The following is a 12,061-nucleotide window of genomic DNA, read 5'->3' as shown; positions in this document are numbered from 1 at the left end:
GTGGGTTATGCAGTACCCATGTGTGGTGGCAACCCAATCAGCGGGCTGTTTTTAGTTGTCAGGCTGTGATGAAATTGATCTGGTTGTGGGGTGTGTATGGTAGAATGTAGCTGTGCTGTCATTACCTTCGCCGAGAAGGTTATGTAGAGGGTAGCGTTTGTATGTATGTATGTATGTATGTATGTATGTATGTTTGTAGTGGCACAGCATAACTCGAGAACGCCTTGATGGATTGTCTTGGTATTTGGTATGTTGGTAGGATTTGATGAGACCTAAAAACGATTAGATTTTGGGCCCCCTAGCGGCTTCTTACGGTACTGCAGCAGAACTTCCTGTTTTGATATCTCGTGTTCTGGCCATGCTATGGAACTGATTTTTGAGTGGTAGATAGATCTTGGGACAGAGGGTAAGTGGTATGGGTTTGGGCCCCCTAGCGGCTTTGGAACTGCAGAGCAGGTTTTGCGTCTGACTTCGAAAGGGAATAACTCAAGAAGGGCTTGATGGATAGTAATGATTTTTGGTTAGTAGATAGCTTGAGTGATGATGTACATGATTAGATACTTATTATGCAAATCACTATCTAATTTGCATAATTAATGAGGAAAGTTTGTACATCCGCCAAATTCCATGATAGGACTCTGAAACATGTGTCCATATGTAACTGAGGAAGACAGAAATATTAATTGATATGACCTATGCAAATGAATACCTCATTTGCATAATTAATGAGAAAATACTATAACAAGATGGCCTTCATGGATGGTCATGATTTTTGGTATGTTGATAGCTTGTGTGATGCTTAGTATGATTGGACGATAATTATGCAAATCAGATTCTAATTTGCATAATTAATGAGGCAACAAATCTGCTTTGTTCCATTATATGACTTAAAATTGTAACTGAGGAAGAGAGGAATGTTGATAGATAGAAATATGCAAATGTGAGCCTAATTTGCATACTTAATGAATAACTTCTTTAATTCCACACTGGCAAATGACGGTAATTTCATACATTTAAAACTTTTTTGTGGCATCGGGAAGTTATGTGAATGTGAACATCGTTGAATCAAATTATGCTAATAAGGGCCTCATTTGCATAATTGATGATAAATATTAGCAGAACCTTCTTTGTTAAGCTCATAATTTGATAAGCTTATACTTTGGACATGTTATATTTTAAGACAATCAACTGGTATGATTTATAATTGATGAGAAACACTCCTAATTCGTCAGTCATAAAGGTTAAAATCATTTGGCGAAGGTATGAGGTCGTGGAACTCTAGTTGTCTATGCGTGTGCGCGCGTGTGTGTGTGTGTGAGTGTGTGAGTGAGTGAGTGAGTGAGTGAGTGAGTGAGTGAGTGTGTGTGTATTTGCCCAACAGAACATGTACTCATCAGCCCTTTACGTCAGAAATCCCGTATGAAAATCACCGCCTATCAGTGCCCTAAGCAGGGTACAGTAAAAATTAAAACAACAACCACCGTCGCCATGGTGAAGTCTTGTTACCATTGCCAATCTTGTTAAATCTGTATTCTATATTTGTTCCACTTTGATGTAATTAATTAGAGTAGTGTACCCCGGTGTTTGCTCGGTGTCTATTTAAATTTGTCATCGCGTTGATCTTATGCCCGGGCTAAAATGATTTCTACGGGACCACGTAAAGCCGGTCACGCCCGAAAGTGAAATAAGATTGGCAATGAAAAACCATTGCCATGGCGACGGTGTAAGGTTTGCTATTGATAAATGTTGGTAGCGTGGTTTGATACTATACGTGTGCACTTTAAATGATAGATTAAATTGTCGAACATCCTGTGACATGGACTTGGTATGGTCGTGATAATTGAGTGGTAGATTTTTATCAGTACTATAAACTTTGTTTTTCCATGATGCTGGACTCTGTATCAGTTACATGTGTTGGGCCTTTTGGGCCTGTTTTCGACAATGACGAGATTTACAGTGAGTATATATCAACGGGGGGTGCCCTAACATGTCACGTTTTTTTACGGGCTCGAACTCACAGCGCTCCATTGCTGGTTGCCAGAGAATGGTCATGTTTTAATGAATGTATTTTGAACACATTCATCTAAAGAACATACATGGACAAGAAATGTATTCATACTGTTCATGGGCCCTTCACGCTCCGCGTTACATGCGGAAGACGCTGTGAGACATTTTCACGAATGTACCTTCTGATTTAGTGCTACGCCAGATAGTGTGCCTAACTTAGCACGCTTTGGTTATTTTGCTCTCTTCGGAAGTTGGTGATGAAGTTAGGGAAATGTAAATAAGGCTTGAAGTCTGCTATATTCTAGCTTTCTTTTGACCGGAAAATTTTGACTGTGTGCACTTCTCACGTCATGTGAGAAGGGTTATGTCCAGCGCATCCCAGCTCATGTTTTCACGGGAAATAGGCTACTACGCACTGTGCGCGCGGCCCGACGTACGTCTTGCATGCGACCCGACTTACAAAATCATTACGAAAAAAACGACACCGCTTACGTCAACTGATTGGGAAATATCTTCGCCATCTCTGTATACAGTTTCCTTTTCATAGACGGTACCAATCACATGTTAGAGCGTTACAAATCTGTGCGTTGAATCGTTCCGCCACCATCGCGGCCCAAAAAAATGGCGGGAAAACAACGTCGCCAGACGACAGCGATGTTAACGTTGTTTTCTTTGGTCGGTTTTCTTCTCAACAAACACTTAAAGACCCAATTTTTTGGGGTTTTATGCAGCTATATTTCTTATGTGTATGATAGAAACACAAACCAACAGACAGGCCAATAACTATCATTCCATTATTCATGGAGATAGTGATTTCAACGTGCTTTATCCGTAGCTTCTTGCACGTCTTGAGTTATGCCGGCCAAAATATATACAGTAGAATCCGCTTAACTGCACCACCCATTTGTCAGCGTTTTGGTGCAATTGTGCGGCTGGTGCAATTATGCGAAATGCCCAGCTGGACCGCACAATGATGGGCGGGGGGGGGGGGTGGGGTGTATTGTTAGTCAAAATACTAGCACAACAAAAACATGACCCTTGGCTGAAAGTAAAGAAATGACTACGACTGACCTGTTTTGATTTTGCATTCTTTCATTTTTCCATGCGATCTACCGCATTAATTTACAACACACGTAACGTTACAGGGGAGGCATTCTGAAACATCGTCATGGGATAACAGTTTCTGTGTTACATTACGTAGAGTACAGTTGTCGATTTACGTAAATCATGTACCGCCATGAAACTAGGAACTGAACCTAAGACTTGGTTACTGATTACGGGTGAGCCCAGAGCAGTGCCCCCTCTCATGTTTGGACAAATTAGACTGTCGACACCATGGTAGTGAGTTGTACAATGTATCCAGTGGGTAGATATGGTTAGATGACTTAGATCAGTGACAGATCATTCTCCTTATAGCAGAGCCGAACCCGCGTTCACCTCGTTCTGGTGAATGCAGGAAGTTTCTACGACGCGGATTCAACTCTGCCATAAAAGAATGTGACAGATGATCACGTCAGCACCGCACTGCCAAAAGTGACTGCTATGTCTTCCTACGTGTTTGTAGGTTTTGCTGACTCGCTGTACGGTTTCCGACTGAATGTGACGTAAAGACGCCGGTCTTTCATAATTACAGCAGTATGTGACTATAGCGCTGCCGCGAACCTCGAACCACCGACAACACCCCATGTCATCCTTAATGCGAAATCAAATCCCCGCGAACTTGAATGCACTCACAGTAATAAGACAGTGTACAGGTAGAGACCAATCTTTATTGAGTACAGCGTAATGCCGCCTTTGGTAGGCGTGCGTCTCTTAATGGTTCCTACACGCCCTGTGACCCACCCGGGACCTCCCAAACGATTCCTATCAACGTGACTGTCAATGGAGACCGCCTTCTTTTGTTACTCATAACATATTGGCAGTATTGTGCCTTTACACCGGCAAGTATCGGCTCATTTGTACAGCGTTTGCCGATTTTTAAGTCAACTTGTGGAGGATTTTTGAAAAATTTTGGTGCAGTTATCCGGCATTGGTGACAATGCGTGGTGCAGATATGCGGAGTCACTAACAATGCAGTGAATGGGAGCCGGTTTGGGATTTGGGGATTTGGTGCAATTAAATGGAGTGTGCGTTTATCCGAGGTGCAATTAAGTGGCTTCGTCTGTACTAGTATATGTGGAAACACAGATGCATACCGGACGCAAAGAAACACAACAAAACTAGGTTGAGGGATGAACAAAGCAATCATTCCTATACAGCCTAGATGCGAGACTGCTTCCAGTACCTGCACTGGCCAGTTAGTTTGTCGTGTCAATGCCAACATGCCCCTAAGGAAAATGTACTAAAGACACGCTCAGTTAGACCCTCAGTTAAAAGGCGGAACATGTGTTTCCCTCCCTGGCGAAGGTTATAGCTGAAGGGTCGGTATTTGTGTGTGTTTTTTTATTCATTTATTAATCGGCTGAAGAATACACAGGATACAGAGGTGATCCGCTCTAGCAAGTATACGTAGCTAATATCCAACATCACATCTGAAGATACAGCATTTGGGTAGTTCGATACAAATTTAAACAAGCAATATATACAATAAACAATCAATATATAAACCAAGTAATACTAAGTTTTGGAACGTTTGCTAACTACAATATGACTGGGTCAAGCCAAAATTTCAGTATTACTGGCGAGTATGGCTATGAACAATTTTGTAGAACATGATCAGCGGGTGAACATGACGACGATCCGAAAGTTTTTCCCGACCTAGTTCAGCAAGGAGCGAAGAATACGAAGACCCCTATACAGCCCCTGAAAGTACAAGAGCGCATTCGTATTCGTATACATATTCGGACTCGTTCTAATCATTGGGAATCACATAAAGTACACCCATGCCATATAATGTCACCATATTCAAGGAGAGGGTGAATAAAGGATCTATAAATAACATCAAGTATTTGTGTTGACATCTGGCATCCAGCTGGTGGAATTTTAGTATCAGTCCCTCCGGATCTCAGGGCGTGACTTTCTAGAACGCCCACAGCAGGGCGCAACCAATCACCGACAGCTGGGCGTGAACGACAGCAGTGCGCAACCAATCACCGACAGCTGGGCGTGAACGACAGCAGTGCGCAACTAACCACCGACAGCTGGGCGTGAACGACAGTAAGGCGTAGCCAACCACCGACAAACCAACTACGGTAAGGCGGGACCAGGGCAGGGCAAACGACAGTCGATTAATTAATCGCGCTTTTGGGACGCCATATGACCTTTTGACCATCAGAAGTTTGATCCATTGTTCAAAACGCTGCGTCGACCTCCACCCGTCCGGAGCCGAGGAAAAAGCCAGGAAGGCGCCCACACTTTCCGTCAAAGACTCAGATAGCGGTCTGAAGGTTAGTGAAGTTCTAGGTCTAAACCTCTTGTACGGCGCATATTTTTCTATACACATAGAACTTGCCGTTTCTATGCTTGATCACTACGTTATTTCGTGGTCTGCATTAATTCTATTGTCCAACATAGTGGTTACAAACGACAAGTCTTCTATATGTCTTCACACTGCGTGATGGAAAACTGATTTGAATTGTAGCACCCCTGCCCTCCCCCATATACCTCACAATGAGCTCGTTTTTAGATTTTACGGATTTTGATTTGTGCAAACTTATAAGTACAGTTTGAAAGAGAGATGATAAGTACCTTATCTTTTCGACATGGAAATGTTTCTTGGAAACTTACAAAGTCACAAATATCCTGTTAAGCTCAGCCGACACAAATATCCCTCACCGGTGAGTTACAGATTTTCCGAACAGTTCAATTACCCATTAATGTGCATCGATTTGAGTTAAAGTTGCAGGAGTTTTGTTTATTTATTTGTGGAGAGGACCATGCCCATGTATAATGAGCAACTTCTAGAAGAAAAATGAATTTTCTACATGTCCAGTTACGGACGTGTTTAGCTTTTGGATCTGAAATGCTTTCAAGTGTAGGGTTGAACAACGTAACCATAGAAAGCATAAGATATATGTCATCTTCCATTTTCCGCCGAACATCATAGGAATATTAATCCCTAACACGTTCTGACTTCCAAAAAATAGTTGCATGTCATGTACGAAACTTCTGTACAACCAAAGTTGTGAGTTATTCATCAGCTTGCTTTTTCAGGAGTTACGAGATAATAAGGATAGGAGGATGGAGGAAGGCTGGAGCAGCCAAACCGGGCGACCAATCAGGAGGACAAGTTACATGGAGGCTGTTCAAACAGTTTGCCTGGACAACATGGTTAGTAACATTCATTTCCTTTTCTTTCTTTCCTTGTTCTTTTTTTCGATTACGATGAATGGAGAGGGATGGGTAGTGCGTTGGTTTAATCAATTAGATTGTACATTGTATGATAGGGCATGACATTTCAATCATCTAAACAAAACTGATAGACATCCATACATGTTTACATGTTGATTATGGTTGTCATGGAAGGAGGTGATCGAGCCTGTTAACATGTATCAAGGTGTTAATAATCCTACATTGTTTCTTTCAGCTCTGCATGACAATAAAGACAACAGTCATCAGAAAGAGTTGAACTTGAACGGCAGTAACAGCAGCTTTCAAATGCTGCGTATCACCTAACCAACAATCGTGGGGATCAATCTAGTCAGGCTTGACATTCAGTCTATAGTTCCAGAATTTCTGTGTCATGAATGGCCAAGTAAACGATTTGCTACTTGTACAAATATTTTACTTAAATGTACAATATGGAAATGTATCTTCCATAACATTGTTTTATTAACTATCTTATTTTCTCTTACCATGTTAATAAAGTAAAAGAGATAAAAACACAATGTGATTGTCTGTTTCTTTTCCAACGTTGGCGATTTAAATAGTCCCTAACCTGAAGACATATGAGCGGCTTGAGTCATTCAATATTTGAAATCATATGTAATAAAATTCAAAGGATTATTGTGTTCAGTTTGTTCTTATTTCAAACAAAATACAACTTATTTAAAACATAAAGTTTTGATATTTCTATTTCCAGTTGTATCTTATCAGAATGTAACGTATTATTCGCTCTTGTAAAAAAGGCTTCTTTAAAAATGTTCAGATCATTGCAACAAGCCCTGGCGAAAGATATAGCTAAAATACTAGTAGATCAACAGACATAACTATCCCTTTACTTCACACAAATACCTTTTGACAAATACGTGACAAACAAATACTGTGATTAAATTGCCAAATTAAACTGTTTACCATATGTGCTACTTTCAAAATTAACACAGGGAGACAGGGGAAAGGTAACTTCAAAACAAATTCCCCAGGGAATACTCAACACATTCCAGACATGCCTGTGCAATTCTGGGAATTCTTACAGAACGGGCGTAAAGTATACTATTAGGCTCGCCCCTGAGGCGTCGCCAAAAAAGAAACGGCCTGTCAACTGCCCTTGGGACCGTAGCATAAGATCATATGTTCGTCATTGGTAAGACAAGGGCATAGCGTGAAAGTCAGCCAAGAGAGATGAGAATGTCCTGGGCGGAGTAATGCATGTCGTTTAAAAAGTCATTAAAGGTCGTGTGAACAAATGTGGGGCTTAGAAAGTACGCAGGTAACTTTCAGGGTCGACTTGTGATAAATTTACCCTCATCATTAGCCTGAATTTCGGTCTCCTTAGCCTTTAGACAGTTCCGTTGCACCAACCTCCCTCACCGGTAATTCAACAACGTGTTGAACTCACTCACTCACTCAATCCTCTTCTGAGCCAGGTGACGCATGAGGCTTTAGGAAGCCCCTCCATCTGGACCGGTCTTCCGCAATAGTAGGAGCCACGTTCACGGAGTAGCCTCTTCTCTTCACTTCTCTTTCCACACTACGTCTCCACGTCTCCCTCGGTCTTCCTCTCGATCTTCTCCCCTGCGGTCACCATCTCAACGCGACTCTTGGTAGGCTATTATGTGGCATACGGCAAATATGGCCTAACCATCTCCATCTGCGTACCTCAATTTCCTTATCAACTGGAATGAGACCCGTTATTTGATGTAGGCTTTTGTTTGATATGTCTTTCGGCCAGAAAATTCTCAGAATCCTGCGTAAGCGCTTATTTTGGAAGACATTCAATTTTTTGTTTGATACGAGCTGTCTCTTTCCAGCACTCCGCTCCGTACAAGAGTACCGTGACTAAGCACATTACTTCAGTAGATCTTGACTTTGGTGCTGATATGTATGCTGGTACTTTTCCACACTGGTCTTAAGATTGCGAACACTTGGTTGGCTTTGCTGATTGTTGTGTCTACCTCTTCTGTGCAGTCACCATCACTAGTTAGTTTACTACCTAAATAAGTAAAATCTTTAACTTCTTCCAAGGGTTCTTCGTTTATCTTAATAGGGTTGTTATTTGTTGTGTTTTTCCGCAGTACCTTGGTCTTTCCCTCATTTACTTTGAGGCCAATAGTGTTTGATGTCCTGTTCGCAGGTGAGAAATGTCTGACGCTGACAGACTCAGAAGGGCCCCACGCCGACGAAACGCCTTGGGGAATGTATTGGAAGGAATCAACGCAAATATTCTGCAGAATCTTCGGCAAGACTACGGTGAGCGAGCCGAGGGGGGACACCGGGTGAGCCCGGCAGTGCTACCGGCGGCTGAGGAGAATGACCTGCCGACCAGCCCGCTGCTCCTGCAGCGGAGAAACGCCGTGCCAGACGTGCGGGTCGGGTGGAGCGTGCCGAGCTCAGGAGGCTGAGGGAGTTGTTCAGAGTCTCCCGTCGACCAACGGCCCATCGCAACAAGGAAAACCAATAGAAGAAGAAGAACTTTATTGCGCGACAATTGTAGCTGGTACAATGTATGGCAATTTACGTACATGAGAATTGAGCTATTGCTAATTGTTGACAAATATAGAGAACTAATCTAATCTATGACTAACAGTAAATATAATCTATAGAATAATGTACATGCTAACGCTCTAAAACACAATATGTTGATAACAGTATGCTGTGTCAGGAATGTATGATATTGTCTCGTTTTTGTACACAGTTATATACAAATTTGCCTACATAGGTGGATATATGAACAGGGCATGATAGTATCATATTAAATATATTTGTCCTGGTAGGTGCGGATATTGTGTCGGACGTACATACAATAGATTGTAACAATTTTTGTCTGTCATCAGCATAAGTTGGACAGCCCATAATGAAGTGAAATTCATTCTCAATATCATTTTGGCATGTTGGACACAGTCTCTCTTTGACTGGTGTGTTGTAGTGTCGGCCCTTTTCAAATTGTAAAGAGTGGGCACTAATCCTCAGTCTCGTTATGCTATTTCTAACCGATTTGCTTTGACTCCAGTAGATGAAAGATAGTTTTCAAAACAGAATTTTTTTTTTCAAATTTTGCCCTACTTGTTCGTTCAGTTGGAAATGATCGGTAACTGAGCTAATGAAGTAACTCGATCCGTACCCAGCTTTCTATATCGAAAGAATGGCAGAATGGCCAAGTTTCAATCTAATTTGGAGCACTAATTCCCCACAGGTTTACTTAATTTCTTACACTAAGTAAGTTACAGCGAAAGTTTCTGTACGGTTAGGTTTCTGTATAACTCGTCAAAGTAAAACTTTAGCATGTTAACTAGCTGGTGGGCGGGAACACGGTCATCAAGATACGCACAGCACGCGACCTCAATGTGGAGACTTCTGTTTGACTTGGGCGACCTTTGATAATAAATGTCATCAAAACGTTACGCGAATTGTGTGCTTTTTGACGAGGTTTTATTATGTTCCCCTCCATACGAGGAAATATACTGTTTTTGCTGACCTGCTCTCCTTAACAAAAAATTGAAATACTGCACGTGCCGGTGCGAAGACGTGTGAGTATGTTGGAAATGTTGCCTTTCTAGTTTGCTATTCCCTTCATCGGGGGTGTCCCTGTGGTGTAGTGGCCTGCGCCTTTATCTCTCACCACATCTGGTTCAAATTACTTGGACCAGAAGGCCCGGGTTCAAGCCCAGGGTTCAAGCCCCGGTTAGGGCATCTCTGGACAAGAGAGGCATTGAGTCATACCAAAGACTTTATAAAAATGGTACATACTTCTGAAACAGTATGGAAGTTAAACACACTTCACTGCCAGTGGACTAGCCCCCTGCTACAGTGATTGCACAACAGTGTGGCCCAGGGCTATGAAACGGAGATGGGCACCGCCCTATACATCAATAATGGTGTGGGAGGATTTTAACTTATTCCCTTCATCAGCATAGTTTGAAGGTTGTGTATATATAATCATTAGGTCACCTGGCCACTTAAATGTAGATGGTACTGTAATATTTACCTTTTCTTCAATACGCATCACGGGCCACGCCCCAGGGCACATGACTGAATGACGTAGCATTGACACATCGGACGACACCTCACCCTTTGTTGTATTTAGACAGATCGGCGCAACAGGAAACAATTTTCTACAAAGTTCCATATGTAACTCTACAAAATCACGTTTCTAATTTTCATTGACATTCTTACAATAAAAAAATATGTTCTGAAAAAGCACATAATGTTTCTTATTGTTGCACTCTCTAGAGCTCAAATTCCAAACCACAGGAACACATCATTCATCGAGAATGCCAAGTGACATTACTGGGGGAGTTGAGACAGCTAGTTTCAAGTGTCCGCACAAAATGACAGGCAACTAAGGCACAAGATATATTGGTAAGTTATTGGTTCATTTTGGTCAACTTACGTAATGCAATGGGTCTCAAACGGTGTCCTATGTCTGTATGTTTATATGTAACACAAAATCGTCGTTATGTCCTTTCTTTACTAAGACACCATCATCTTTGCAGTATATGTGCGGTTTTCACATTTAGATAACTCTGTCGCTGCTGCGCTCTTCTGAAAATATTTCCTGACTGTTGACATTGATCTCTACAAAGTTCATCGGTATGAAACCTGATCACAGAGTCACGACGTGTTTTTAATGACACTGAGAAAGCCATAACATGCATGGGTGTTGCTTTGTCCAACGTTCAGTCTTCAGACCGAAACATGAGTGCATGTCTGAAAATGTGGCCACAAAATGGCGGGAAACAGAGGGTCACTCTCGTTCTGACCGACTGTCGTCTGACACACTATTTAAATCAAATCTTCTATTGTGCGGGGGCTCTGGGAAATGAATGTTTTAATGTCTAGAACTCTCCTTGGAACAATTGTCTGAGCAATCAATTGGACGTCCTCGGTCACAGCGATATATCGTGTAGAAAGCATTTAGGATTCTTCTGCCTATCAGGTGTTGACGTCCGTTAAGTACATGTAAATATAGAATACAACACGGTGTATTCCGTATTGCCGAGGTACTTACCCGACCGCGGGTCGTATCGCTCGAAGGCCGATAAGACCCACGGGAGGGCCGGGACTGAGGAAAAAAATAGGATCGGTGATTCCGAGAACCAACAAATTAAATTGGTGTGACCTTATATTCACCTTTTTGTTCTAAATCATCTTAAACCTTCCTTAGATTGTGAAATTTGCACTGGAAAAACATGAAAACATTCCTGTTTTTACTACTGACTCTATATATACTTTTGCATGAATGGTTTTCAAATTCCATGTAAAATTAATGCAAATATGCAATTTTACTTGTAACAGGAAAAAAATATTATTAGAACACATATGCCATGGGACCTGAATCCGGACCTGAACTTGCCTGTACACTCTAACACGGGTGGAACACTTACAATGGTTTACACTATTTAAACCATGAGCAAAAATGAAAAGATATTTCACACAAGCGCAAGTTTTTTTTCCACTACAGGTGAAACAAAATCTACAATGAGGAAAGTTTTATATCCCAAATAGCTAGCACACGATTTGAAATCTCAGCAGCAAAATTGTCTATTTGTCAATACCAATCATCAAACTCTTACAAAACTCATTATTCAGTTAGTAGGTTTTGTTATTCTTAATGCTACACATGTAAGAGCTTTTATGACACTAGATTGTTCATGTGAGCATAGACTAAAGTGTATATTTGATACAGAGCTTCTTACAATCCACAATGGAAATCTGCAAAAGTTTGAAATATGTTTCA

General features: G+C 41.5%; 2 long non-coding RNA genes across 3 annotated transcripts; both read left to right on the top strand.

Moving 5' to 3' along the window:
* Nucleotides 1-3,539: 3,539 nt before the first annotated feature.
* On the top strand, nucleotides 3,540-6,951 carry LOC136440734 (uncharacterized). Of its 2 annotated transcripts, XR_010756700.1 has the most exons (3): nucleotides 3,540-5,393; nucleotides 6,160-6,276; nucleotides 6,533-6,951. It is a non-coding gene; the product is annotated as an uncharacterized lncRNA (long non-coding RNA). The 2 variants fall into 2 exon arrangements; XR_010756699.1 differs by lacking the exon at nucleotides 3,540-5,393 and having other exon boundaries at nucleotides 5,400-6,276.
* Nucleotides 6,952-7,411: 460 nt separating this feature from the next.
* On the top strand, nucleotides 7,412-9,725 carry LOC136440741 (uncharacterized). The gene is made up of 2 exons (XR_010756701.1): nucleotides 7,412-7,928; nucleotides 8,459-9,725. It is a non-coding gene; the product is annotated as an uncharacterized lncRNA (long non-coding RNA).
* The last annotated feature ends 2,336 nt before the right edge of the window (nucleotides 9,726-12,061 follow it).

This window comes from Branchiostoma lanceolatum, chromosome 1, assembly GCF_035083965.1.
Source record: "Branchiostoma lanceolatum isolate klBraLanc5 chromosome 1, klBraLanc5.hap2, whole genome shotgun sequence".
Lineage (NCBI taxonomy): Eukaryota > Metazoa > Chordata > Leptocardii > Amphioxiformes > Branchiostomatidae > Branchiostoma > Branchiostoma lanceolatum.
This window is presented reverse-complemented; position numbering and strand designations above follow the sequence as displayed.